The following is a 13,847-nucleotide window of genomic DNA, read 5'->3' as shown; positions in this document are numbered from 1 at the left end:
TATAAGTCCAAGTGTAAGTAGCTCGATAAATATTTCGAATAACTTGTGAAAGGAAACTATAGGTGTAAATTGGAAGAAAAGGAAAAAAGAAAAAGTAAGTGAAGGTGAAGGCATATCAGGAAAGGTAGATGAGTGAAAGAGAGTATAGAAAAGAGGTGAAAAGGTGTATGTGTGTGTATGTGTGTGGTGGATGGGCATTAAATAAAAGTGGGGACATGCCTATTTGTGGTGTCATACAAGAGACAAAGAGAGCCTCCATCTTTAGAGAAATATCTAACAAAAGACAAAATCTTTAGGAATAAAAGACAAAAGCATTTAGGACCTCCACAAGCAAACAAAAACCTTACACCACCCTAAACACATTAGAAGCCCTTAAACTTCTACTAACCCCCATTTAAGCCTCATACTAACCATGATTTGCAAGGTCAAATTGACCAAATGAACTAACTTCAAAACTATGGCCCTGATTAGCAACTTACTAACCAACTCATCCCTTAGGACCCTTGCAGGGCCAAAAAATGGAGTGTATACTACATCCATAGGTGCATGCTGGCGCTCTATGACCAAACTTGATAATGTGATGTGCACTCGGACAAAGACCACTGATTGACGACTGAATCCAACTCTGGTGCAATGTAGCATGATTGAGCCATGCTTTAATGTCCTGGAGACCAATCCACTAATCTAAACTCGTGATGATATACTCCATGCCGTGCACCATCACGTAGGACTATGTTTGCAAGGTGTTGCCCTGATGTTCTAAGTGGATGCCAGGTTCAAAACTCTTGTATGCAGATATCAAGTTCGGGTTGACAAGAGCCTGCATTTGCCTTGGATAGTTCACATTGGAGGAACTACTGTCATGTGCTGTAAGTTTCTGGTAGGAAAGGCGGTAATGCTAAGATTTAGGAAATATAGCGTTTCCAATTGGTCAGATTTCTGGAAAGTGTTACTAAATTATATCTTGTCAGCTTGATTTTCTTTGCTATTGAGGGAGATAATATGTAGTGTGTGTTCCAGGGACAGAGAGAGAGAGAGCTTTGAGGCTTTCAGTAGACACCGAGTTACAGACTGGCTGTTTGTTACAGAGTCGTTGACTTCCAAGACCAGATTTCAGGCGAGGCTGGTTGGGGATTGAGAGGTGCTTGAGGCTACTTTTTTGTTAAATGAGAGCTAAGTATCGTCGCAAAGACAGTTCATCTGGTGGGTGTTTTTTTATTCTGATAAGGCCTATGGAGCTTCAGGCAGAGTACGCTGGGTATCCATGCAAATTTGAATCACTCCTCCTTTCAGAAATTTATCTTATGGAAAGTCTGCCCTTACTATGGGACGATGTCACTTAATTAAGGTGATTCACCTACCGTCAGAACCTTGCCGTTTGGCTTGTTTGCATCTTGTGGAATCACCTGTCGAGCATCAAGGGAACTCCAAAGGCAATCGCATGACTACTTCAGAATATAGCACAGAGAGGATCAACATCGAGTTGGGTAGCATGGCTCAGGATCTCAGGACACTGTGTAAGCAGGGACGGTTGAAAGAGGCACTGGACATGCTGGATAGTATGAACGAGAAAGGCATTCAGGCTAGCTCTAATTGGATGTTTCTCTTGCACGCTTGTATTAAGTTGAAAGCCATTGCAGCAGCAAAGCATGTCCATGCTCGCATTATCCAGAATGGATTTAAGCCAAGCATTTTTCTAGAGACCACTCTCATTGACATGTATGCCAAATGTGGGAGTATTGATGAGGCTTGCAAAGTTTTCCACAAAATGACAAAACGAGATGTTGTCTCTTGGAATGCGATGATTGCAGGATATGCTCGGCATGGCGTTCCTGAGCAGGCTTTTGAATTATTTTTGCAAATGGAACAAGATGGTGTGATACCCGATGAAGTTACCTTTGTCAGCATCATTAAAGCATGTGGCAGGTTAGGGAGCTTGGAACATGGCAAGCAGATGCATAGTCAAATGATCAAAATTGGAATTTATCAAGACCTCCTAATCAGGAACACCCTTATTGACATGTATGCAAAATGTGGAAGCATGGAGGATGCATATCAAATGTTTGAGAATACACCCTTACGTAGTGTGGTCTCTTGGACAGCAATCATTGCAGGATACGCTAGAGATGAACGTGGTGAAGAGGCTCTTAAACTCTTTTGGCAAATGCAAAATGAAGGTGTGAAGCCAGATGAAGTCACTTTTTTGAGTGTCCTCAGTGCATGTGCCAGTATAGGCGATCTAGAGCAAGGCAAACGAATCCATGCCTATATGATGCAGAGTGGAATCGAGCCAAATTTATTTGTGGGAAATGCGCTTGTAGACATGTATGCAAAATGTGGGAGCATGGGGATTGCAGGCCGAGTGTTCGACACATTGTGTAAACGAGATGTTGTCTCATGGACTGCAATGATTGCAGGATATGTTAAACTTGGCAATGCAAAGGAAGCCTTTAGATATTTTTGGCAAATGCACCAAGGTGGTGTGAAACCAAATGAGGTAACCTTTTTGAACATCCTCAATGCTTGTGCTATCCTAACCGCACTGGAAGAAGGCAAGCAGATCCATGATTATATTATCAAAAGTGGAATCAAACCAAACATCTTTATGGAGAGCACACTAGTAGTCATGTATGCCAAGTGTGGCGCTGTAGAGATTGCACGTCAAGTGTTTGACCATATGGATGAGCGAGATTCAGTCTCATGGAATGCAATGATCACAGGATATACTCACCAGGGACAGGCTGGGGAAGCTTTGAGACTTTTCCAGCAAATGGTACAAGAAGGCATTACGATGGATGATAGTACTTTTGTGAGTATTCTCAATTTGTGTGCCAGCATGGCAGCCCTTGAAAAGGGTAGGGAAATCCATGCTGACATTATCAAATGTGGATTTGATTCAGATTTATACGTGGGAAGTGCTCTCATTGACATGTATGCCAAATGTGGGAATCTTAAGAGTGCACAATGCATACTTTACAAAATGCCAAAGAGAGACGTGGTCTTGTGGACTGCCATGATCACAGGATATGCCCAACATGGTGGTTATGAGGAAGCTCTGCAAATTGTTCAACAAATGCACCAGGAAGGTGTAAAGCTAAACCATATCACTTGTCTTGGGGTTCTTTCTGCATGTAGCCATGCAGGCCTAGTTGATCAAGGTGTCGAGTTTTATAAGTCCATGAGTCAACGACATGGTATAGTGCCAAGAGTGGAGCATTACACTTGTATGGTTGACCTGCTTGGTCGTGCAGGGCAACTGAAAGAAGCAGTATGTTTTCTACGAGAGATGACATGCCGACCTAGTGCTGGGGTATGGATGGCCTTGCTTGGGGCCTGCCGGATTTATGGTCATGTAGAGCTAGCAGAATATGCTGCAGACTGTATTCTTGAGCTAAATCCGCACAACACAGCTGTTTTTGTACTCCTGGCAAATGTCTATGCCACAGCTCATAGATGGGTTGATCAAGCAAATGTGTTGAAGAAGATGAAGGAATTACCTTTAATAAAGGAGCTGGGGCATAGCTTCATTGAGATTAACAATAAAGTGCACATGTTTGTGACACAAAATTTGTCCCATCCACAAGGGAAAGAAATCCTTGAAGAGTTAAAGAAGTTGGCGTTGCAAATTGAGGAAGCTGGCTATATCCCTGAGATCGGCCCTACCTCTCAAAATCCAGAGGAATTGAGTGAATTTCCATCTAGTTATCACAGTGAGAAGTTGGCTATTGTTTATGGGCTCATGAGCACAACCCCTTTGACAGCAATCCGTGTTGTTACAAACCTTCGGCTGTGTGAAGATTGCCATACTGTTATTAAGTATATCTCCAAGCTTGCTGGCAGAGAATTAGCTGTAAGGGATGCAAACCAGTTCCACCAATTCAAGAATGGAGTATGTTCATGTGGAGATTATTGGTGACTATAGTCAAAGGTGATCATGATCGGGAGTTCAGAATTGAGATAACAATAAAAGTAATGAGGGATCTGCCATCAGCACAGTTTGCGACTGACTGAAATGAAACCAAAATATGCATGCTTTAATGCCAAAACTGTTTTAAATTTATGGATCTAGATTTTAGTTGATATTAATGTGTACATTATGACATGAAGTTGGGGGTATTGAAATATTCCTACACTTCTTAGCTTCCTGCTTCTTTTAAATTTGCCATAAGGGCTCTCTCATCTCCTCAATGATACATAACAAGGGCATAACACTCCTGTCACATAGATTTCAAGTTGGTAAGTAGAGTGATTGATCCACTTGTTCATCCACATACCACCATCCTCACACCTCTCATGCCAAGCTCTCCATGACGAGGGACAAGCTGTAACATTTATGTGAGATGGATAACAACACCTCTTATTTTCTTCTTTCTCTTAGTTAAGGATAAATATGTTCACATCCAAAGTCACATAATAATGGGCTGTTAGGGGTCTTTTGGGAAATACTTCAATTGGTTAGGGGTCTTTTGGGGATCAGGGCAGCCCAACATTATCATGGGCTGCTGACAACGGAGGGCATTGCCACTCTTGTTAACAAATTGGTTAGGGGTCTTTTGAAGAGTACTTAAATCAGACCGAGTTTGCCCAAAGCTCTTGATGCACGCCAAGGAACCTGGGTATTTTGCCTTCCCATTTCTTCCCTCGATGCGGTTCGACCTTTCATGTCATAGTTTGCTGCCTCTAGGTTCGATCTTTCACTCACAATTTGCTCCCGTGATGGTTCAAGCTTTCACTTACAGTTTCCTTCCTCACAGTTTGACGCATGTTCTTCATGCTAGAGGAAAGTTTGGGGGGGGAGGAGGGATCTTGGTTCCTTAGGCACATCTCGTTGGAGGACATCAGGTTTCCCCTACGCAGGTATGAGCAGCTTTTTTGGTTAGGCACATCTCGTTGGAGGACATCAGGTTTCCCCTACGCAGGTATGAGCAGCTTTTTTGGTTTTTTCGTTGAATTGTAGTGAGGGTTTGGGATTGACTTCCGTCTCCCACCTCATGAGCAGGATTTTGAGAGACTCTGGATCGAGTTTTCTCTCCATCTTTGTTGTAGGGGGATTTTATGCAGGCTTGGGACTAGTCTCCCACCTTTGCTGTAATGATTGTACTTTGGTACTGCGTTTTGAATGGATCATATTTACTTTTTTGTTGGAAATTGAGCAGCATTTGGAATATTTTGGCAACTGAACTAAAGAGAGGATACAAAAATAGGCAGTCATACACAAAGACACATAACTTGTGCCCCAAACCTCAGATTCATTGCAACCACTCCTGGTAAGGTCCTATGCCAAGTCAAGGCTACAACTTCAAGACAATTGCGCAAGAACTTGGTACAATCACTCATCGACAATGTTGAAAGTCGATATCCTCAAATAAAATCTTGTAAGATCTCTTGGGGTCTAGCATTTGGTGTCCAATTGGCAATGCAAAGGAAGGTCTGCTATGCTGAGAAAACTTTGCCAGACTTGGGACACTGTCTCCTTAACTGTCATCCCATAACTTTGAATGATCATTTATTAAAATTGTGGCCATATGTTGCAAGTACAATAGTCATGTAGTTGCATGGCCGCCACATTTACTAACCTCTTGCTCTCAATATCTCTCATAATATATTTCTTTCACGCTCTCTCTCCCACTCTCTTACTCTCTCTCTCTCTCTCTCACTATCTATCACACCCTCTCTTACTCTCTCTTACTCCTTGTGTGTAGAGTAGTGGCAAAGTTGCACTTGTAATATCTTGAGCTTAAAAGATGGTATGATGAATCTTAAAGGATGAGGATAGCCAAAATACTCTTTAGAAAAGATTCAAACGTACTTGCAAAATCAGGATCTAGAGAGAAGTACTAGAGAGAGGAATACTAAAAGCCTACACTTTTGAGGCTCCCCCACTTTGTGGAGGGACTCATGAGGTTCCCCCACTTTGTGTAGAGACGCAAAATGTCACCCCATTTTATGGAGGGACTCAAGGTTCCCCCAATTTGTGTAGAGACCCAAAAGGTTACCTCACTTTGTGGAGGGACTCATGAGGTTCGCCCACTTTGTGGAGAGACCCAAGAGGTCCGCCCAAAAAAATGAAGGGACTCTTGTCCAAAAGGTTCCACCCTAGAGGTACCTATGGATTGTGTAGAGACCAACATGTATAAATCTCTCTTAAGGAAATGAAGCTTTGACCCTTTGGGGTTCAGTGTTCAAGCTCACTATTATGTTCACGTGATTGATTTCCCTTAGGTCCATGCTCCCTCAACACTATCGTGTGATAGCATGCTCTAACCTTGCAATCTCCCATCCTCGCCCCTTCTTCTTCTCTTCCCCCCCCTCCTCCTCCTCCTCCCATCTTCCTCCTCCCTCCTCCCCCCTCCCCCCTCCTCTTCCTTCCCCCTCCTCTTTCCTCCTCCTGAACCCTTTACCCCTTGAAGTCGTGAAGGAGACTAACTCTCCACTTCTCAGCCCTGGATTCCTCCTGAACCCTATAACCCCTGGATTCCTCCTGAACCCTATAACCCCTTCTGAACCCTAGAACTCCTAGTTAGCTCTCTCAACCCTATCCCCCTTCTAAGCCCTGCAACCATTTTCTAAACCCTTGAATTCCCATGGAGGTGAGACCCTCCACCCATCATTTGTGATCCAACCCTCTTTCTCACTAATGCGAGTACAAGAGCTGATTTCCATACTTTAGTCTACACCTCTCACCAAAATACAGCCCGATTACTTGTGCTACACTTGTGGATACCTATGCTACAATGAGCAATGACACGATTGTAGGTGACCAACACCCTCGGTACATGGGATTTGGGAGAGATAGAAACAACACTCACTCTCTTTTACTCTCTTACTCCGAGTCTCTCTTATTCAACCCTCCCCCCCCCCCCTTCTCTCTCTCTCTCTCTCTCTCTCTCTCTCTCTCTCTCTACCATTCTCTCTCTCTCTCTCTCTCTCTCTCTCTCTCTCTCTCTCTCTCTCTCTCATTCTCCTATCTCTACCATCTCTTTTCTCCTACTTGCTCTCGCTGTTGCTTGTTCCTACCCCCTTACTGTTGCCCATTCACTGCCATCACCCATGCCCTCATTGCTTACTACTATGCTGCCCTCATCGCTTGCCATTGTGATGTGCCTGCTCATCGCTTGAATGTCATCAAAGCTGGGATGCCATTGAGCTGCCCTCATCGCTCAAACACCATTAGACCTATCCTCATTAATTGGATGCCATTGAATCTCGGATACCATTAGAACTGCATGCCCACTAAATCCCTCATCCCACCTACAAGCCCGCTCAAGTCCTCATTGGAGCCCTCATTGCCTTAGAGCCTACTCAAACACCTTGGAGATGATTGGATGCCATCATGCATGAAGGAGCTACTCGGATGCCACTCTCTCATCTCTCCCTTCCTCATCCTCTCTATCTCTCACTCTCCCTAATCCTCCCTCCCTCTACCTTATCCTCTCAATCTCAAGCTTGACCTCATCTTGCCTCCCTCTACCTCATCCTTCCTCATCTACCTTTCCTGTACTTCTTTCTCACTCCATCCTGAGTTGCAATGTCATCTCCCTAGCCATGGACTTAAGCCTCCAAGCCCCATGTAGGTGTGAAATCTACACACACACACACACACACACATAAAGATATACATACATACATACATACATATGTATGTATGTATGTATGTATGTATGTATGTATGTGTATGTATGTACGTATATACACATATATATAAATACATACATACACATACATACATACATACATGCATGCATAGATAGATAGATAGATACATACATACATACACACACACACACACACATACATACATACATACGTACGTACACACATATACATACATACCATACATACATACATTCATGCATGCATGAGTGCATACATACATACATACATTATATATATGTGCAATTTTAACACAACAGAAATGGATCTACAAGCGGGATTTTCATCGTTCACACGATCATAGATCAGATTTTGGAAGGTCATAGTAATTAGTGTCAACATAGTTTGCAGCAATAAATTTTCAAGGTTGCCCCCGAGTTATTTCTCTAACCTAGGAATTGCATTTTCATAGTTCACATAATCATGGGTCAAGTTCCCAAAGGTCATGGTAGCTAGGCTGCCTAACATTTTTCCCTTCTAAGAGGAAAATAACAAATGCAGTTCTAACTCCTGAATCTATCCTAAAGGACTTGGCTCTTCATGGGCATACCTTATAGCCATAAATTCATGAGACCTTCTAATTCTAGAGTCTCTTTTTGCAATCTCTTTTTTGGGAATAACTCAGGGGAAATTCTGACAAATGTTGCTGCAAACTATGTTGACACTAAAATCCCCTTCTATATAAACCTTCCTTAAAGAGAAGTAACATAAAAGTCATTTGGCTTGAGTTGGACTCTCTCTCCCTCCCTCTCTCTCTCTCTCTCTCTCTCTCTCTCTCTCTCTCATGTTTCCTCCCTCTCTCATGTTTCCTCTTTTAGTGTTTTGGTTCATGCTTCTTACGCCTTCCTGTTGGTTCAAATCAATTTTACTTGCTTCTTATCTACATGAGCATTTGCTTGCTCCTTTGTTGAAGCTAAATCCATTGAAGTCTTATGTCTAACCATATCGCTAGACACAAATTCATTTGCTTACTCCTTTGTTGAAAATAAATTCATTGAAATGTTATGTCGAACCATATGGTTGTTTATATTCTCTTTTTTGTAGTATAATTTTCCTCCACTCCTCTTTGCTTGCCTCAAGTATGAAGGTTATTACGATGGAGCTATTGAGCGCCACACAGCTTTTCTGCCATGAGGATAAGATGAGGGAAGCTAACCCCCTTACAAATGCTAGATTGCAAAAATTTGAGCACACAATGCTCAAGTTGAAAAGCTTGTGAGTTTCTAACAAGATTCACCTTGGGGCCTTAAGGAACCGCATCAAGCTAGACTCAAAGAGTTGAGTTGAGAGGAGAGATTGGACTCAAGTTGTGGGTACCACACTAGTGGGAGAACAACACATTTGGAAAATTTTATCGACGATGAGGGTACATTAGCATAGGCTGCATCTACACTTGCTAATCATATTCTAGGAAAGGAGCTCATTGAGGCAAGGTCAAATTCATAATTGTATTAGCACAAGTTGCATATACAACTTAGAATTGGCAGAGTTACATTAGCATAGGATCCATTTACAACTATAGAGGAAAAAGCAGCTAGAAAAAAATTATATATACATACATATATGTATGTATGTAAATTTTTGTCAGTTTTTTATTTGTAGATAGAATGCCATTTTTTCTCTTGCAACGAAATATGATACATATTTCATGCATGTAACTCAACGGTAAAAGCAGGCATGCATGCAATATGTACTATATTGCATGCTTGTTTTGTTCTCTACCGTGTTACACGCATGCATTCGACATCATGTTACATTCATTGATGTTGCATTTGTAAACATTAAAAAAACTTGTATCTTATGAACATTCATAGACTCATATGTTAGATGTCAGCAGACAAACTACCTCATGATGATAGAGAAAGAAGAGCAAGAAAGAGACCTTTGACATGAGACCAGGAGTGGGGAGAAGAGGAGGGTGCCCGTGCAATCCATGTAGGACGCTAAGTGCTGGAGCTATGGATTACAATCTCGTCGAATGAAGAGTGCTTGTGGCTCTTGCAAGCTTTCTATACACATGAAATGGGCAAGAAAGCTAGTCAAAACTGTCGCCGACACAAGCCAAGATACCACGGGTATTTGTGGTTTTACCTCTAGTAATAGTACATGTACACCGAACTTTTTTATAAACCATTAGTATATATGTAGTTACCACCGGTATCGTACTTATTATCACTGGTATTATACATATAATTCTCTAGTGCACATGTGAATTTTTCAGGTTACCAATGTGATCATGTCATTTTCACGCATTGGAATGAAAATGATGTTCGTGAATAAGATCTCGGGTCTTCTCCTTGTGTCCCTCAAAACACATGAAGCTCACCATTCCTGTGCTTCACACACACACTTGAGTTAGCAACCTCAATCTCCTTCAACTCTTTCCGGTCCAAAAGCATAAAAATGCATGCTCTTGTAATGACCACAGCAGAATCATCAAGTAGAGGCAAATTCATTCTAGAGCTGAACCTATCGATGTCTCCACCAAAGATGTGACATGAAGCTGGGGATAATGAACTCATACACGTCTTATATTCGTGCTTGTTTTCACTTTGTAATAAGGGCCCTATCATCTCCTTAATGACATATGGCAACGTTACAACACTCCTCTTGCATTGACAACAATTTGACAAGCATGGCAAAAGATATCTCTAATCCACCTTGCATACTAACATTCTCACACCTCTCATGCCAAACTGTTGATGACAAGAGAGACAAGCTACAATATGTATGCAAGATGGTCAACAACAAATCGTATTCTCTCAAATTATAAAAAAGATCTTCACAATCTCAAGTCACATTATTTCTAGCATTTGAAGGTGCTAGAAGACCACTTTTGTGATCCACAATATAACAAACCCAAAGATGCATTCCAACCATAGGTAGATTTAAAAATAATAATTTTGTTCTTGTGAGATAGAGCAACAATGTCCAATTTGGTTGGGTGTAGCAGAGTCCAAAAATTTTATTAACATTTTTCACATTTGCATTAACCAATTACTAAGGCTAACTTGGATGGATTTCCATGGGCTACTACAGCACAACTCGTGGTAGCACTAACAAGCAACCTTGCAACAAACAATGATGATTAGCCACAGCAAGAGCAACGTCAATGAGACGAAGGAAAAGAGTTGCAGAAGAGTCGCATCAACACTCACAGAAGAATCAAGAGGATTAGTGCCATATCCATCTCTGTTGCTTCATTCTCTAGTGATGCTATCGCTGTGCCATCGTAGACCTCTACATTTCTCCAGAAGCCCAAGGTTTTATAACCTTAGGCCAAGTGGAAATGTCACATGGCAGATAGGGATGGCCATCTGGACTATGGTTAGCTTCTCGACCTTATCAGTGGTGGTCAGTAGAGTGCCACATGGCACACATGCCTATCATGACACGTGTCACATAGTGACATCTCAGCACTCTTGCTAAGCATTGTTTTGAATGTTGCATATGAATAGCCCACTCTCTCTTCATAAAAACTTTGACAAGTCGTAACTTTCAATCCAAAAAGAATTTGCATGCGCTCCAAAAAGCAAAAATAACCAATTTTTTTAGCTCTATGCATGTCAAGGCCTAGAGGATAGAGGACCATAAAATCCTATACCAGCAGGCCAAGAGAGCCCAAGAAGAAGGTTTCTTCTAAGGATACAATGGCCCAGCCAAAGTTAAGGAAGTGAATTGGCACCAGAAGGGGCCGACTAGCCACAACAGGCATACATAGCAGACGACCTCACCCCCAATGAGGAGCAAGCCTTAATTGCTCTTCTTCAAGAGTACAAGGACTGCATTGCCTGGAAGTATACAAACATAAAGGGTGTGCCCGTTGAAGTCGTGCAGCACACTATACCCATGGTAGATGATATTAGGCTAGTGCAGCAATGCCCCTATCCTATGAATCCCAAATATGCACTCATAGTGAGGGAGGAAATACAAAAACTCATAGGGTGCATATTAGTTCAGCCAGGGGAGTACAACTTGTACTACCCTGTGTACTTTGCTAGCTGACAATCAAACAACGTCGGGTTAATTACACCACAAGAGAGAGGAAAGGTATACCCGTGGTTTATGCACTTAAGAAGTTCAGGCATTACTTGTTAGCCAACAAGTTTGTCTTTTTTGTTGATCATCGGGCACTACTATGGATGGTTAATAAACCATGCATGACGGGATGCATAATGAGGTGGATGTTAATCCTTCTAGAGTTTGACTTCATAGTTGTGGTGCGTAAGGGAAAGGCCGATGTCCTAGCTGACCACCTCTCGAGGATCCCCTGTGGAGAACCTCCCAACAGGAGTTAAGGATGACCTCTCAGATGCACGGTTATTTCTCATTGACATAATTTTGGAATGGGCAGCTGAAATAGGCCATTACTTGGCGAATGGGTTACTTGTCTCGATAAAGTCCTAAAGAAGGGTAGGGCTTGCAAACTCATTAAAGATGTAGCACCATACCAACTAATCGTAGGCCAACTCTACCACATGGGAAAAGATGGCATTATGCACAGATACGTGTGTGAACGTGAGTATGTGGACATGCTCGAGGAAGCACATTTGGGAATAGCGGGTGGCCACTTCACTGTTGCCCACAAACATTACAGCTCATAAGGTGCTACAAGCAGGCCTTTGGTGGCCAACCCTTTTTGGGGATGCAACTGAATTTGTCAAACGATGTGATCCCTGCCAAAGGGTGAAAAGCCCCCATAAGGTAGACATGATGCCCCTAATGGGAATAATAATAGATCAGGCTTTTATTGGTCCTATAAGCCTAGCAGCTAAGGGAAGGGGAGTGAGATATGTCATCCTAGCTACCAATTATTTCACCAAATAGGTGGAGCATCGAGCTAAAAAAAGGTCAATGCGAGGTCCATTGCTAAAGTTTCCTCGGAATCATTATTTTGTTCAACGGGGTGCTACAAGCTCTCTAGGACTCACGAGCGTCCCTAGTTAGTGATTTTGAAACAATTCATGTAACATATCCCAAAGCTGTAACCGAAGAGGGTGGTCAGCAAGCCATCTCAATTTTCAACACCACCACCCCACCCACTGATATTCCAAATCTTGATCCCCAAACCCAACAAATCCCACAAACCCTCATCAACCCCACCAAAGCATCCCATCCTAGCTTCCCCTCCCCACACAAACTAGCCTGAGTACTCCTCCCACACATCCAACACTAGCACCACACATCATGACCTCCCAGTCTATGTCCTCGAATGCTCACGTTGACCTACATGACAAAGCTCTCAATATCTTGCTGTGGTTGGCCGTTGTAGGTGGCAGACCAATGAACTTTTTGACTATAGGACAGGCAAAGGAGGAACCCATGCGCAATGTCAATGATGATCTTCCTCCAGCTCCTCCCTCGTCCCTGCCACAAGCCGTACACTGGCAGCCCGACCTCTAGTCCTTCCAAGAGTTACCAAACAATGCGCTAATGCATCATTGGAAGGCTCTCACATTCACTTGTACGAGATAATGGAAGTTTTCCCTCTCACCACTTTCATCACCCAGTCCTTCAACGGCGGTTAGAGGTGGGCCAACCCCAAGCACACATGTGGTAGCTATACTTTATCTCCTAATGAGCCTGTCTCGCCATCAACAACGTGGGTGCAGGTCTCCAACCCCACTGGCGCATCCCACTTTTTAAGAAGGAGCAATTTTGGCTCTATTACTGTAGTGCACCCCTTGAAAGGCAAACAAGGTGAATTCATCCCCTCTACATGCCCATGGAATGGTGGTGGCCCTGGGACCAATTCAGAGAGCTATAAAGAAGGATTCAAATATTATATACAATTTCCCTAAGTATAAGTTCCCCAAGGAGATGACTCAGGAAGGATTTTGCTTTTATGGATCTGGACCCTACAGGTTTTGAGCCACAAATGGCCCCATCTTGAAGTAGTCGTCGGGACCACAAATTTGGCAAGGATAACATGAGAGCAATTTGAAGCAACCTTCCTATGCTACAGTAGTATCTCTACCCAATACTAGGCAGAATGAAGTCATCTGCCTTCTTCAACAGCCGGTTCTCCTTCTCAAGAATTCTAAAGAAGGAGAATAGTGAGCTAAAAAATAGGTTCCAAAAGCTAGAAGAGAGAGTGAAAACTACTGAGCTCAAACTCAATAAGCCTATCCCTAATGTACTTTTAGATGAGGAGCTAGTCTCTACTTAGATGGAAGAGTTGCACAAGAAGCTTA

At 42.6% G+C, this 13,847-nt stretch overlaps 1 pseudogene across 2 annotated transcripts; it reads left to right on the top strand.

Moving 5' to 3' along the window:
• Positions 1–683: 683 nt before the first annotated feature.
• On the top strand, positions 684–4,086 carry LOC147890931 (pentatricopeptide repeat-containing protein At1g11290, chloroplastic pseudogene; annotated as a pseudogene). 2 transcript variants are annotated; one of them, XR_015542637.1, is made up of 2 exons: positions 684–869; positions 1,089–4,086. The product of XR_015542637.1 is annotated as a pentatricopeptide repeat-containing protein At1g11290, chloroplastic pseudogene, transcript variant X2 (transcript). The 2 variants fall into 2 exon arrangements; XR_015542636.1 differs by having other exon boundaries at positions 1,021–4,086.
• The last annotated feature ends 9,761 nt before the right edge of the window (positions 4,087–13,847 follow it).

The sequence above is a fragment of the Dipteris shenzhenensis genome, chromosome 18 (genome assembly GCF_047967505.1).
Source record: "Dipteris shenzhenensis isolate YYH24624 ecotype China chromosome 18, Dip_SZ_1.0, whole genome shotgun sequence".
Taxonomy (NCBI): domain Eukaryota; kingdom Viridiplantae; phylum Streptophyta; class Polypodiopsida; order Gleicheniales; family Dipteridaceae; genus Dipteris; species Dipteris shenzhenensis.
Note: the sequence above shows the minus strand (reverse complement) of the source record. Positions and strands in the feature narration are given on the sequence as shown.